The following is a 16,695-nucleotide window of genomic DNA, read 5'->3' as shown; positions in this document are numbered from 1 at the left end:
TTTTAAACAAGTGTTTTCTACCTTCCCTATTCTATCAGACTGGAATAGACTCTCTCAAGCCAAAATTTTCTTGCGGAAAATTGGGTCCTGATGCTCTGAAACCCCTTTGCAATCCTATGGTATAATTATTCAGCCCGTATTTAGGCTATGTTTAGAAATGCTTTGTACACAAGTCATTTATTTACGCTATTTTTTTCCCATATTTATGAATCATGCTTTGATGTAATTTAGAGACTATCTAGCTGGGTTCCTGTTATGCTCTATTCTGCAAATACGTGACAAGAAGCAGAAAGGAAGCACTACTAAGCTCCAGCTAGAGTGTGTGAGATATATGTGTAATAAATACAGCACAGAAATTTCTGAAAGCTAAATCCTGATCTCATTTTGAGGTTTAGGATACTTATCTTCTTTCTTAGTGAATATTGCTACCATTACCAAAGAGAGACAGCAAGTTTTTATCTGGAGCATTTTATACATCTAGCTGTGGTTTCTAGACTTCTATTTAGATTACTTGTGCCTTTAAGACATTTTTTAATCAAAGCAAAATCCTTGGGGCAACTAGAAGCTCCTCTTTAGGTAGCCGTCAACTCTAGACATGTGGGCTATACCAACTAACTTGTGACAATTCTTGTGCCTTTGTGGTCGTATGATGGCAAGCATGTGGAAAAGAGAAGTCTTGTTACACACTGGCTATCTGTGACTGCAACTATACAGTTGAAAAATGGGTCATATTAATCCTGAAAGTGAATGTGTTTTTTCTTCCTTCTCATTATTGCCTATGTCTTTGGTAATGGCATGACACCCATGTTGTCACTAAAATGTGAGCTGTAGACCCTGTCAACAAATGTGTCTTAGTTATATCTGTAGAGTATTCACTGTTCAGGGGGATTAACTACATTCCCATGAGTTACAAAATTTGCATCTAAGCTCGCAAAAAAACATAAGTATGTTGAATTTAAGATAACTGTGGCATGTAGGATACTGTCACAGCTAAATTCAAGCCTATACATAAGTGTGTACCATGTTAGGACTACCGTATTCTAGTTCATGAAGGATATTGGACTGTTTGTATCCACTTATTAATATTAGACAAGTTTAAATATTTCCAACAGTTATTAATTTTTCAAATTTTTGACCGAGTATGTGGTAAGATCAACTGAGTGATTAGCCATTTCTGTGGTGCTTCTTGTAACAGAAGCCTTATGGCTTCCTGATAAAACAACAATGATTTTGAAATAAATTTCTTACAACTCTTGTTACAATAATACTGAACAGAGTCTGAAAGTGACAGAGCAATGTTAACATTTAAGCAGTGCACTCTATAGAGTGCATTGGCCTTTCAGTCATCACACTACAGAGGAGAGACACTACTCATCTAAAACTCTTGTGTTCCACCAACACCTCCCATTTTTCAAAGCTCTGTCTGAAAATCTTGTGGAGCTTACACATCCAACAGTCTCAAGTGCCTTTGTATTGGGGGGGATTTTACTCTGAGGAAATAAGTGTCAGATGTGGTTCTCTTAAGGAGAAAAAAAAAAAAAAAGTCATTTCCTTTGGACACAATAGTGTCTGTGTCACTTCAGCTGTTGTGTGACCCTTTACTGCTGAGATATGAGAGCCTATTTTATTAATTGCCACTTGTTCCCTGACTTTGGTCAGTGCTGAAAAGGTTAATTGCTCTGTCATAAGACAGAGTCAGCATCTACTGATAACAGCAGTTAACACTGGATCTATAATACAGCCTTATTATCTTTCTTTGTTTCTGGGCTAAGACGTTTGGAGTAAAAAATGGCAGTTGGTGTCTCTTTACAAAAAGAAATGTTCAGGCAACTTTTCTGCAGTATGCAATTACTGCCTGTCTCTTGTTTAAAAAAAAAAAAAAAAAAAAAAAAAAAAAAAAAGTTAAATAAATAAATAAGTTACAGAAGCCCAATCTCAATCTTTCAAAGAAACTGGCAGCTACAGCTTTTCCAAGTCAAGTTTGAACTAGAAAGATGAAAATTTTGGTGTTCATTTGTCCAACAAGCCTTTTATTACCACAAAGATTTCTAAAGCCAATTCATTGTTTCTGCAAGGCCCAATGAGCAAAAGTAAGGAAGTAGAGAGATCAGTAATCACAGAATCACAGAATTGTAGGGTTTGGAAGGGACCTCCAGAGATCGCTGGGTCCAACCCCCCTGCCAAAGCAGGTTCCCCAGAGCAGGTTGCCAAGGTCGGTGTCCAGACAGGCCTTGAATATCTCCAGAGAAGGAGACTCCACAACCTCCCTGGGCAGCCTGTTCCAGTGCTCCGTCACCCTCACCGTGAAGAAGTTCTTTCACATGTTGGTTCCTCTGCTCCATTTTGTGGCCATTGCCCCTTGTCCTGTCCCCACAGATCACTGAAAAGAGGTAGGCCAAATCCCTCTGTCTCCCACATTTCAGGTATTTATAAACATTGATAAGATCCCCTTTCACTCGTCTTTTCTCAAGACTAAACAGACCCAGGTTTCTTAGCCTTTCCTCATAGGGGAGATGTTCCAGGTCCTGTATCATTTTTGTGGTCTTCTGCTAGACTCTTCCCTGTCCTTTTTGTACTGGGGAGGCCAGAACTGGACACGGTACTCCAGGTGAGGCCTGACCAGGGCAGAGTAGAAGGGGAGGATCACCTCCCTTGACCTCCTGGCCACACTCTTTTTTATGCACACCAGGATCCCATTAGCCCTCTTGGCCACAAGGGCACACTGCTGGCTCATGGCCAACCTGTCGTCCACTAGGACCTCCAGGTCCTTCTCAGAGCTCCTCTCCAGCAGGTCATCCCCTAGCCTGTACTGATACATGCAGTTATTCCCTCCCAGGCGCAGGACTCTACATTTGCTCTTATTCAATCTCATTTTGTTTCTTCCTGCCCAGCTCTCCAGCCTGTCCAGGTCTTGCTGAATGGCATTACAGCCTTCTGGCACGTCGGCCACTCCTCCAGCTTTGTGTCATCAGTGTACTTGCTGAGGGTGAACACTATTCCCTCATCAAGATTGTTGATGAAGATGTTGAACAAGACTGGACCCCTGGGGAACACCACTAGTCACTGACCTCCAGCCGGACTATGTACTGCTGATCACCACCCTCTGAGCTTGGCCGGTCAGCCAGTTCTCAACCCACTTTACTGCCCACACATCTATTCCACACTTTCTCAGCTTTGCTAGCAGGATGTCATGGGAGACAGTATCAAAAGCCTTGCTGAAAGGCAATCTGAAGGACATGAGCATTTTGGGAAGTTTCTATGCTGCAGCCCAGCAAGGCCTACAAAGCACAGCACTCTAGCAGGCTAACCCCTGACTTCAAGCTCCCTCTCACCCACCCTGCCTACCTGTGGCTGCTGTGGGACTGAGGAAGTTAAAGACAACTTTACAGGTTCAGTGTACATTAGAAGGCAGGAATGGGATGGTATCATGCATAAAACAGCGTTAGTAAATGGCAATGGTGGCTGTTACACAGTATGCATGAAGTAGACAACAAGAAGAGGAAAGAGCATGAAATAACAAGAAAAAAAATAGTCCCTGTAGGAGATAAATCTTTTAAAGACAAAAAATCTTTTATATAATTATATAGGCACGACACTGGGCCAAGACTACTGTACAGCTGCCTCAACTAGGTATTTGAAGACCCCTCTCTGCAGGGTTGGCATCTTATTATTATCTCGGTAACCTCATAGCAGTTTGGTTCAAGGGAGAGGTAACATCCCTAAACATGCACAATTCTTCCTGAGAGGAACAGGTGATAGAGAGAGAGACTGCAGTCAGTGGGGCACACACCTTCTCACTTTTCCTAAGCCCCATCCTCAGCAACAGCTCCTGTGGCTGATGATTTCTGCCTATTTTCTCCTCCACTACGCAAGTGCCCCGTTGCACTTGTACTTCTGATATCAGTTCAAAAATATGACGTCAGTGGAGAGACAGGCTTTTTCTATTTGCAAGCAATGAAAAACAAGGGAGTGCCTTTCACTTACAGAGGATTCTGTAGCTCTGTGAAGGAACTGACAGGAAATGAGGTGCATGAGTTGCAGCTGGCTGCAGTTGAAAGGCAGGCAAGGAAAGCTGGTGATCTGCAGTCTGTAGCTGTACACCACAATGCAGTCGTACCTGCTGCAGCTCCAGGAATTTTGGCCTCTGGGGATCTGAAAAATCTTGAAAAGGTTGCAGAAATATGAGCTACTGAGGAGCTTCAGTGGTCACAAAGAAAAATCAGTGCATGGCAGCTCTTCTGCAGAGCCTGTTCCTTGCTTGCTGTTCTGTATTTGTTCTGCATAACCACAGACAGCCAGCAGTCCCTCCTTTCTATATATCTATTTTGACTGCTCCTGAACTGGCTCCTCTCTGCAAAGCTCTTCTGCATGGCTTCTTCCACCGTAGCTGTTCTGCACTTTTGCATTTTGCCCTCTACAGCAGCTGCTGTGTTTATTTTCTCCACTGGTTTTGCACCAGCTATTCTGTAGCACCATATATCCCAGACAGTCATCTCACACTCTTTTAATTTTGTTTTGACTGCTTGTTTCTTGCTTGGGGGTTTGTTGGTTTACCAGAAATCCAGAATAAATAGGATTTATTTATTTATTTCTTCATAAGCTCTGAAGTCTGGAGTGCTTTGCTGAGCATTTCAGGTCTGTAACATAGTCTAGGGTAGTGGTTTGGTGATTTTTAATTTTTTTTTATATATATAAACTGAAGATACTACAGGATATAAAAGATGATGCTGTCTCTGTTCAGGCACTGCTGGCCAGGAAATGGTGTTCAAAGACATGTGAGACTGAGAGTTTATCCCAGAGGTGATGTTATGGATAGTATGGGTATGCTCCCTGTACCCACATCTAGGGCTAAAGTCTGAGGATTACTTTGAAGTGGGAAGAAGACCAAAACAGGGAAGGAAAAGGGGATGTAGCAGCATGTTTATTTTATTTTATTCCCTTTATTTACTTGGGTTCCCGTAATCTTCATTTAACTGAAGGTGCCTGGGGAAACAAACATCCAGGTCTGTGTTCGTTCCCATCCCTCTTCCCACAGTAGCAGATTATTTTTGCAACTTTGGTGTTCCACAAATAGTAGATTTGGTCTTTTATCCAGACCCTCCCAGTGCTTGGATCAGCAGACACAGCTTGGTGGGGTTGTGCAGTAGAAAACTGTATTGGCTATGCCATGGAGTGTAAACCTAGGCTGAAAGAAGCAGAACCACCAGCAGTTAAAGCAGAGCTGTTTAGAAAAGATTGTTGGCTGGTCCAAATCTCTATCTTTTGGCAAGCATGCAGGGCAATGCTATATTGCATTTTTCTACCAAAAAGTGCTCAGCAAAAAACAAAACAAACAAAAAAGAAAGAGAGAGGGAGAAAAAGATATTTATTTTTTCTCTTTTTATTTTTATCCTCTGGAGAGAAAGGTCAGACAAAGCAGGTCTCCCCCAATCCTCCTTCCTCTTCCCCTCCCTCTCTATCAAAGGGCTCCTCTGGAGACTGTGAGAATATGTCAATATTAAACAGCATTTTCCCTGTAAGGCTCCCTGGAGAATAACAGAAGTAACTGCTCACTCTTTCTTTCTTCAACAAACACCAGCCAGCCTTCACAAACAGCCAACTGAGGCATAGTCAGGAAAAAACAAGTTCTTAAAGGAAGCAGTCGCCAAGGAAAATAATTGGGCAGCATGAGGGGTTTGGTGACGCAGCTGCACAGCTGCGAAGTTCAACGACTTCTCGATTGCAGCATCTGAAGTTGTGCTCCACTATGAAAAGATCTACCTCCATAGCTATAAATAGTTGGGCATGATGGTTTGCTGCTTGAAATCCCAGATACAGCTTGGGAAAAATAAAACAAAATCAAACCCTGACAACTAACCCAATGCATAACAAGAAAATAAGAAGCATTCAACATCTTCTCAGTAAGATCCTAAATGGCAGAGACAATGAAGCTGGAGAATACAGTGCTAATGTCTTCGAAGATGATTTTCTAACTTCTCATCTGGTCTTGAAGATATGCACTGATATGGCAGCAATGCCAACTTGTCTGCTCTCCTGGGCAGGCGGAAACCCACATCAGGGTTGATGTCAGGTAGACTGACTGCCAGTTTTGCATCTGAGCTACCTGTCTAGATGTCCTTTAGCATCAAGATAAAAAAATGGTAGTTTCATCTTTTCAGAAAGTGTAAAACAGATCCAAAAATTGTATCCTAAAACTATTTACTACAAGCCTCCTTCCTGTAAAGAGGGCCTCGGGTGACTAGAATTGATGTACATGTCTGGGTCATACAAATCTCAAGGTTGGTGAGTTTCAACCCGCTGATCTTACAGCAGGCTGTAACGAAGGTTTTGCCTCTGGTTACCAGCATACTTTCAAATAAGTAAAAAAAAAAAATCAGAATATTGTCTCAAGTCCAGGAGAAGTAATTCATAAAGTTCTGGTCAATCGGAAAAATGAACTCTGAGCGTAGTAATAAGTGATGTTTCATGGTATAGTCTAGAAGGTATATTCGCAAAAGCATTGGATACCTTTTTGAGTCGAAGGTAACAAAATGATTTCTGCCTTACACAAAATGTTATCTGACAAGTTATCTGATCAGAGTCTGAAATGCATTGATTACATTCATCTTTCTAGCCATGTTACTTCTCAAGCAGTTTCTTTCCCATCTGTAAGTCCAGATGTAAGGAACATAGGAAATATAGATTGAAACCACAAAAAATACTCCCAAATACCTTTTTTATGTACATAAAAATATCTGAGCTTGAAAGTGCATTATGTTGGTAGTCTTTGTGATCAGACACCAGTGCTGTTTCCCATTGCAAGTTGTGCAGGTCACCTCCTGCAAGCTCTATATCCCCCTGAAAAACCTGTTATTGATTACATTAGGGGCATAAACTGCCAGCTGTGCCTCTACAGAAAGATTTCAACATTTGAATTACATTACTCCTCTGGGATTAAATATTGCCATTCTGGTGTACTAAAATATTGCCATTCTGGCCTATAAATCTTACAATGAAATCCCATATTCAGGGGAAAGCAGGAAAAATGTTGTGGTCGGTCAAGGGAGTTCTGATATTTTGAAAAGCCCTTTACAGCTTCTCAGTGGTTTGGGTTGTCAGATGTTATATGAAGAGAAGAAATCAGTGGGCAGAGTGTGAGAAAGTGATGAGAGGTACAGTGATAAATTTATACCATTGTTCCACGTTTTCTTTCACCAGAATGCATATACATATGGTCTATGTTTTTGCTGGTTTTGCTTTTTTTTTTTTTTGTTGTTTGTTTGTTTTTTAACAAATTATCTAAATGCTAGTGAGATTTTTTAAAGTAAAAGTTCTCTGATTTCTTGCAGACCAGTACCATTAGTGTTATTGGTATGAGGCTAAACAACCACAAACAGAAATCTAGCATGGTATGAGGGAGCTGAGGGAGCTCTTTCTTTTTTTTTTTTCTTCTTCTTCTTCTTTTTTTTTTTATTTTTTATTTTTTTTTGGCCTCACATCTGCAACAGCAGCTGCAGAAAAAAGAAAGACATGAGTAAATCCTGGCAAATCGAAAAAGAGCAGCCTCTGAAAGCAGCCTGCCTAACTCCTGTAAATCACCACCAGCCCTTTAAAATACAACAAGGTTTTCTACAAATTAGTTGTACCACTGAAACAATTTAATATGTGTTGAAAATTAAAAATGGAATCTGTACTCGTTTTGCACTGATAGGCATTATGAATTTACCTTAACTTGGGACAATATTTACAAAACATACTTTTTGAACAACCATATTCCAAAACAGGATAGGTAATTAAATAAAATTGGAACAGAAAAGTGAACCTTGTCTAAGAGTATTTTTTTTTCATTGGGACATATTTTCATAACACATTTATTTTGCATAGTACTGAGGAAATTTGACCCAGTAGAGTTAATTGCTAATGCTGTCAACCCTAATGGCATGGGGTCAGGCTCTGAAATTAAAGATAAAGGCACAATGGCTCTCTAAAGAACACCTGAAAATCATCCCATCAACTAGCAAAACCCTCCTTGGATTTTGGGTAGATTACCATAATTCTGTGGGCTGCTGCAGGTGAGGCATACCTTTGCCTGATGGCAATAGGTAATTGTAATGGTTGTGGGGGTTTGCAGCAATTGCTATTAATTACAACATCTGGGCAGAAATTATCTCTCCCAGCTTGCTCATATAAAAGAGGTTCCTTATCCATCTCCATCTGACCATGTTCAAGAATGTGCTTCTGCAGATGATAAAATGGTATAAAATATAGCATTTTCCAAGAAAACTCTGATTCCTCTTTAATGACACTGCCATTCCTCTTCTATAAGGTAAAAATTTGCTACAGTTATCATCTTGCTCAGGTCAATGAACAGACAGCAAGGAGTTTTGCTGTTTAATCCTAGGTTTTGAACAGAAAAGATTTTGATGTTGATGCATTTAAATTTTGTATGTGCAAGCATGGATTTATGAGTCACAGATGCACCCTCTGTGAAATCAAGTCTCTGTGGTCCTGTTTTTTTGTTTGTTTTATTTTGTTTGTTTTTGTTTGTTTGTTTTACAGAAGAAAAAGAAAGGAAGAAGTCTCTGAACAAAAGAAAAAAAAAAAAGAGCTACGCACTGACCTCTTTCCTCTGTTAACATGGGTGAAGAAGAGGAAGTGAAGTGTCAGTAGGCTCTGCCTGGGATTAGGAATAGCTGGATTATATAGAGATTTATTTATCTGTGTCTTTATACAAACCTATTCCTATGGCATTTGAGGTCCAGGTTCTCCAGAAGATGTAGGTGGTATGTCCTGAATACCTTATAGATTATGTGATTCATCATGTGTGGCTCATGGGTACTATATCTGCTAGAGACTGACCATAAAACAAAATTTATATGTGTGTGGCAATTTCTGACACCACAGCACTGGTCTGTGCCCTGATTCTGGGGAGAAAATGACAGAATATAAACATCTTTCCTGGAGTTAAGATTTCCCACCAGTTCATCTTGACAATTCCAATCACACCAAAACATTTCAATACATGTATTTGTCTCCCAAAACCAGAGCAGTACCTCAGACAGAAATTACAGTACTTTACAACACAGAGCTCACAGAGAACATGGAATGAAGATAGGAAGAGAGAAGGCTTTTTTTTTTTTTTTTTTTTTTTTTTGTATCGGAAGTTATTAAAATGCACAGAAATTTGTTAATAAGTATATGATATAACTTAATCCCACACTATGTGTGAGTAGTAGGTAAAGAAATCTTACCAATATTTGGTCTTGCTTATACAATCAAGGAAAAGAAAACCATAAGAGTCATATTTTGACACTGTATACAATTTATCAGGATTTTAATGGCCAGTATATATTAATAATAAGGAACAAATGGAGTTTCACTCTAATAAAGGTTTTAGGGTAAAATTATACCATTCTGAGAATCTGCTTCAGGACCAGTTTTTAAAGTTACACAAAACAGGAAAGAACTGCATGAAGTTAAGCCTTACTGGTTAAAAAACACTGTGTAGCAGAAGTGTTTCTGCTGTTAGTACCAAAAATGTTTCACCCCATTCTCACAGATAATTCCCCACGTATTTTTTGCCAAGATTAGCAAATAGAAAGTTGTGTGGAATGTAATGTGCTACACAGGTAGGGTAGGTTTGGATTGAAATTATCCCCTCAAAACAGAAACAAAAAATCCTGTCAATGTGCTATTCAACTCTTTTCATCAGTGAGTGCAGAGATTAGGAAAGGGGATTTTAACTGCACAGAGGGCATTTTGGATTAAACCCAAAATCTAATCCCATGTCTGTAGCAATAGTATTTTGAAAAATCATTTTCAGCTGCTATGGTAAATGTTTCTAAAAACAGAGGAGAGGTTTACAATCTGTTACAACAATGAATCAAAATAACTCTGCTCGTTTTCCTCGTGCAGTCTCAAGAGCCTTGGTAAGCACCACCTTGACTCATTTGAAATGGAAGAACGATTGACAAAGTAATACAGCTCAAAAGCTGAAAAAGAAAACAGGTAGATTAATTATCCATTAAATTAATACTCATCTGTTCCCAAGAGTTCCAGTCATTGAAGCTGGATGTCCTTAATAAATTGTCTGTGGCTCCAGTATGAGTGCACCTTAGAAACCTAGGGCCTGATCCTAAAATCTGTGAAGCAAAACATATGCTAGAAGTTAAGTACATGATCAATACATCAGTGAACACTGCGGTCTGGGCCATGCTGCAATTCTCCTGATGTGAATTTTAAAACATCCCTGCAAATTTCTGCAAGTGATTGATCGCAGTTTGCTGTTCCAACAAAAATTTTGTATGCCATTGGTAGCAGGCCCATGGTATCACTGATCTTATGAATGACAACACAGCATACAAATCTAATTAACCCCAGGTTATAGATACTATAAAACATGCAAGATGCGTTCACTTTTATTCATTTCACATGCATGTATACAGTCTATACATGTATAACAAATAAAAAGGGAGATGAATATGCAGAAGAATAAAAGAATTGCAGAGGTATTTATCAGGGAAATGCAAAGATGAAAGATGAATTCTGTGCCTTGCAGATGTTAAAGTATCTGATACTGGGAACTTAAAAACAGCTGTTCTAACTGACCCTTGTCAGATAAAACACCCTGCTCAGAGTATTGGCAATAGTGCAGAAAACACATTGTCTGACAGATATTTCCTTCTGTGATTAGTGCAGAGGTATTATCAAATGAGATTACACCACATGTGGTGATCAATAGGATGGTGCTGAAATTCTTTGTAGTTTAACAGTAACTCAGGGTGCAGTTAGACAGCTATATCTAGAGCTAGTTTTGTTTATTTTTTATTGTTTTATCAGCAGATACAGATAACTCTTATCCAGCTGTTTTATAAGCTGTCTAATGATTCATATTAATTTTCTGTAAACCTTTGAACTGTAGCGATGCTCCATGGATTGCTTCAGGTGAGACTGGAAGATCCCTGACATTTTTAAGGCCTTCTAATTAATAAGCATATAAATAAGCATCCAAGGATAGCTTGTGATGTGATCTTTGAGTCATGCTAATAACTTAGCAGCTCATGTAATGAGTTGAAATTGGAAATGATAAACTGATCTGAATGTCTGGGGGAGGAAAAAAAAAAAAAATTTTGTTTGCATTTTATGCAGACCACAGGAATGAGTTGTGTGACAGTATGAAGGCAAAAGAGGAGGTGGCTAAGGTAAATAAACTGTAGTGCAGATAAAATGTTTTCTGCAACTCATTTGAAAATTAGGGGGTTTGCAATTCAAATATATTCCATACAGTGATGCTGGATTAGTTGTTCAACGTTCCTTATGCTTCAGCCCCATACATTTACTGTCACTGGTTACTGACATGAAGCACTCAGGCAAATAATATTCTGCTATCAAATCACAAATGCTGTCTCTGTGTGATTAAAAAAGAAAAACACCACCACCACCACTAAAAAAAAGAGGCTCAGTGAGCCTGTGTGGTCTACAACAAGATAGACGTCTAAATGGAGATTGCCTCCTCTCTGGTTTTCAGTCTCGTCACTGAAACCGTAGTTCATGACTGTGAATATGTGCTTTTATAGATGTCTGAATTCAGTGTCTCAGCAGGGCAAAGGCAACGTGCCCAATTACCCAGGATGATGTCTCTAAGCCTCCCAATGTTTAATTTGGACTGCATTTCAGCTGACAATTTAAATTTCATTGATTATTATTATTTGATCTTGATAAGCCACAATCCATTGTCCAATGTCCAGCAGGTTTTGCTTTCCTGGCTTCATTTCATGCTCTCTGTTTCTCCTTTGTCAGAAAACTTTTTTTTTTTTTTTAATGTATGTTTGGTTTGTGTCAATTTTCAGCCAGAAAACAGGGGATTAAGGCTCTTATAATTTTAAGATAGAATAGTAAGAAAAATAAAATTATCCCTTGGACCTTTCTTTTTTTAACCTCTGTAAACTAATGCAGTTCATAGGAAAAACGCAGAGCTAATGCCAAACAAGATAAATTCAGCCTTGGTTGAAGATCTTCCACTTTCTTTTAACTCTGTGAGATTAAATTTCTAGCACTTGAATAAAAACTGGAAGCAGTCAAAGGGAAAGGATGTACTCCATTTTTATAGGACTTGGAGGGAAAAAGTCCCAAATGAAATTTCCCTCCAATGAGAAATATTTTGTGAAATGTGACCTGCTGGTCTCTTTCCTACGTGTTATGAAATATTTAAAGAAGATTGCATTAATATTTGGATATATTAATATGACAGATCCATTAATATGATCTGTTGCCATCCAAGAAAACAAAAGGGCACCAAGTAATGGCAAGTTCTCGAAGTCTATGGCTTTAATCACATCTCTAGGCTGTGTCGAGAGCTTGACCATGGTGTGTCCCTCAGACTGATCTCAAGCAGGTAGACGTGTGCCTCTGGCCAGTAGCAAAAGGGCCTGGCTGACTTTGTAAAGCGTTATTATGCAGAAATTGTGTCTGTGCTGACAGATCTTATCTGCACAACGATCCACAACAACATGAGCAGACACTTGTCTGAAATGGTCGGCTTTTTGGCAAACAGCCTTTATTATTGGCCATCTGCAAAGTATCTCAACATGCGAACAACCAGGAACAGGAAAAAAATCCTCATAAATATCTGCGCACGTTAACAACGCATCTGATTCTGGAAGGTCAGAGACATCTGGGAGCTGTTTGGAAAGCTGGGAGTGTTTGCACTATGAAAAACAGCTGACAGCTTTAAGGTGCGCTGGAAGTGGCTAACTACGAGTCACCTGTCAGCCTCCTCATAAATCTGTTAGAAAGGAGATTATGCACAAACTGGCTGGTATTCTTTATTTTTATGCACAGAATGATATAGCAACAGGTGACTTTAATATAAGTCAAGTAATTTGTGCACATTATGCAATATAAACTCTTCAGGCAGCTATTTTGATACTGGCAAGACTTCTGAGCAAGCCAGTTTTCAGGAGAAAAATAGAAGACAAGATTTATTCCGTTTTCTTTGATTCCTCAAGATGCAAGAAGGCATCCAGCCTTCCTACTACTAAAGCATTCAGAAGACCCATTAGAGATCATACTAGAACTATATTTCATGTGCCTCACCACTTACGGTAGGTCATCAAATTAAATAGCCTCTAGCTTTGTGAACCCTGCCTTCCCACTCCCAAAAATTCCTTTTTGCCAAACCATCTTTTCCAAATAATTGTAGCAAAAAAGCATGGGGAAGTATCTTGCAAAGAAAGGGATTATTTCAGAGCAGAAAATTCTGAGAAATTCTGACTTTTTAATGAGAGTTTCTACATTGTTATTACCTGCATACAATACTGTAAATCTAAGAGGAAACTTAGTAAGGCATTATTTATTCATTAGCTCTCATGAAAGGAAACCACATGAAAAATTTCTTTTAGCATGGAAAATAGTAAATTCCCCAAAATAGACTTTTTTTTTTTTTGGGGGGGGGGAGGGGGAGGGCAATTTAGGGGAAAAGGTAAGCTGATAGATACTGCTGAACTCATTTTTAGTGGTGAACCAGAGAAGTGATATGAAGAAGCCAAAAAATAAATCCAGACACCAATCAATCACTTTCCTCTTTCTTGCAACTACAGACAAGGTTTTGCCTTTGTGATTACAATAGCAAACTGCTGAGAACTGGACTAAGAGCAACAAACTCCTTTTACATTTGTCACAAAACAGCTATAATTTTACATGAAGGGGTGACCTGGATTTGAGCCAGCTGACCAGCTGGAAAATATACAGCCAGTTTTAGGATCTGTATAAATTACTACTTTGACTCCTTCTGAAGAAACCAAGCTAAAAGTGTTTAGATCCCTTTGAAACATTGCAAGAATCAAATTGCAGATAAATCAAATTAAATGTGGACCACTGGCTATTCTATTCTATTCTATTCTATTCTATTCTATTCTATTCTATTCTATTCTATTCTATTCTATTCTATTCTATTCTATTCTATTCTATTCTATTCTATTCTATTCTATTCTATTCTATTCTAATGAATAAATATGTGACTGAATAAATAAATTGTGACTGTGCAGTCATAGCTTGTTATTCTCTGATTCTCTCCTCAGGAAGAACATGCAATCAATAAAAGTAACATGATTAAGCGGTGATTTATAGTTTTTAGCTAAATCAAATCAAAAGAGTTTTACCCTGATCAGGATGAATTTCAGATTAGCTTAAGAGTTTCCTTAATTATAAATATACTTAGCTCAGACATTGACAATTGTGGAGTAAAGGGATCAGGACCTTGAGATTCATTTGAAGTATGTGGGGAGTCAGTGTTGTACCCAAGTTGTCACTGAGATGTACTACAGTATTTTGCGTTAATATTTCCTAATGGATGAAGGGTTTTAGACTAAATACATAAACACTGCTGATGTTGAAGTGAGAAATATAAAGGCACAAGTAACTGTGATTACTTGAAAGAGAAATTAGAATAAGTTGCAATAGCAACATTTGGTCCAAGTCTCTATTACTGTGAGAGTTTGTCAGTCTACCCCAGATGTATAAACATGGAATAAACAGGACAGGATTTCCAATATAGATTGCTGAAGCAAGATAAAATATGAACCAATAGGAAAGTCAGTTTCATAATGGTTTTTATGGAGTAGGATATACGAACAGAAAGATTTAACTTCAATGACAACACTTAGTCTGTTACAGCCTGGAGACACATTTCTTATACGTGTTGAAATTATTTACATGCCATCTCTTGCAAGAGTACCTTATTGTTCAATAGGTTTTGAGTATGAAATAGATGTATTTTTCTAACTCTATGAATTTGTGACAACTGTTTCTTTACAACAGATGTTTTGTTCCCCTGGGAGAATCTCACAATTATTGGTGACCTTCTGCAAGACTGTTTTTAAACAAGGTTTCTTAAATCTTTGGCTGAAAATTGAAAAAATAGCCCATAGCATTTTATTGTTGCCTTGAATATTGAGTCTGTACTTGCTTACTTCTGCAATTAGATCAGTTTTTTTTTTTGTTTTTTTTTTTTTTTCTTCCTGTTACTTTTCTAAACCCATTTATGGTGATGCAGAAGGTAATATGGCCAATAATGGAAGATTTAGAAGGCTCCCATAGAATAGCTTTAATCTGATCCTCAGCAGAGTGTAATAAAATTCTATCCGTTAGTAAAGAGCTATCAGATCTCAGAAAATGACCTTTACAACCCTACTTTCCAGTTCTAAATAAAGTAGATGTAGTTCTGATACAACTGTTACAAGATTTTTTTTCCCCTTTTCTTTCTGGGACATAAATGAATACAAATACTACTTTGAAAAAATAGACAAGTAACTGCTCCATGTACTGCACTGAATTGGGTCTTCTTTCCTACTGGTACCTCTTCAGAGCAGCAACTGACTACTCTGTGCATGCACAGCCTGTAGTCTATGGTCTGAGCCCAGCTATTACTGAACTCTAAATAAGTGTATTGACTCACACACTCACTCTGACTGAGCCTAGATTTGTGGTTTCATGTATTTCCCAAAAGCTTTGAGAATTTAGGCTGAGATTGTTTGTGTGCCTGGCATATGGCTTAACGCACAAACAAGAGTGTGGGAATACATTTTTTTTTTCTACTTCTCCCTCATCAATAGTAAAAGACTTCATCTGTGAAATTTCCTAACCCCAACTATAGTGCAACTACAGAGCTGCGGAGGTAGAAGCCAGTGAACAGAAGTTGTCATGGACTGAGCAGTTCTGGGATCGTTCCTACAGCTTGCATGCAAACTCTCATCTCCATCTCAGCTTCTCTGATGTTGTGCTGAAGACCTTATCCCAGTGTGGGCTATAGGGAATATCTGTCAGTCCACCCCATACAGCAGATGTGCTGCAGTCAGGTCCAACCTCCCTCATTAAGAGCAGGAAGGGACAGCAATTGCCTCACTTTTGTACTGAATGGAAAACAAACATTATGGAAAATGTCTTTTGTTGTTGTTGTTGCTTTTCCATGACTTTTATTTCTTCATTTCTGCATAGGAGATGGAATTAGTTCATTCAGGCTGATTGACCTTTAAGTTCTCAACAGATCCGTTTCATGAATCACAATAAATATGTTAGCTGATTGCACTAGGAGCAAGAATGGGGAAAAATTGAATTTCTTATTCAGTATCCTGTGAGCAGGGTGTGATTTCTGCCCCAAAGGAAAAAACAAAGATCCAGTCTGATTAAACTAGAATATGAGGAACAGAGTCTGATAAATTATCTCAAATTATGTCTTAACTGAGATTAAGTATTGAGGTATCACAATATTGAAATCTCTCTAAAGTGTCATCAATGCTGAGAAATGTCTAAACTCCATGCCTCTTTTTTATAGGAAACAAACAAAAACATACACACTGCTAAGGATCAGATTAAAGCTATTTTATGGGAGTCTTCTATATCTTCCATTATTGATCATACTACCTTCTGCATACACCCTTTCAATACAGTATACTTGCGACACTGCTGCTTGTCCAGGAAATGTGAAATCAGGCTTTGATTCAATTCTGTGATTAAGGGAGCTCAAACTCGTGTCTCCTATCTCCCAGTGAATTGCCTTAACTAAACCAATATTGGAGAAATGGTGAAAAAGGTGTTGCTGTGACAAAAAAGATTCAAGAATTGCCATGGATGCAATGTTCCTGGGTTAATTTTGGCTTTAGAGTCCTTTCCTATCTCCTGATTTTTTTAATTGCACTGAGTTTCTGGCTGTTTTTAGTG

The sequence above is a fragment of the Aythya ferina genome (genome assembly GCF_964211825.1).
Source record: "Aythya ferina genome assembly, chromosome: 4".
In the NCBI taxonomy this organism is placed as follows: domain Eukaryota; kingdom Metazoa; phylum Chordata; class Aves; order Anseriformes; family Anatidae; genus Aythya; species Aythya ferina.
The sequence above is the reverse complement of the archived record's forward strand: the minus strand, read 5'-3'. Positions refer to the sequence as shown.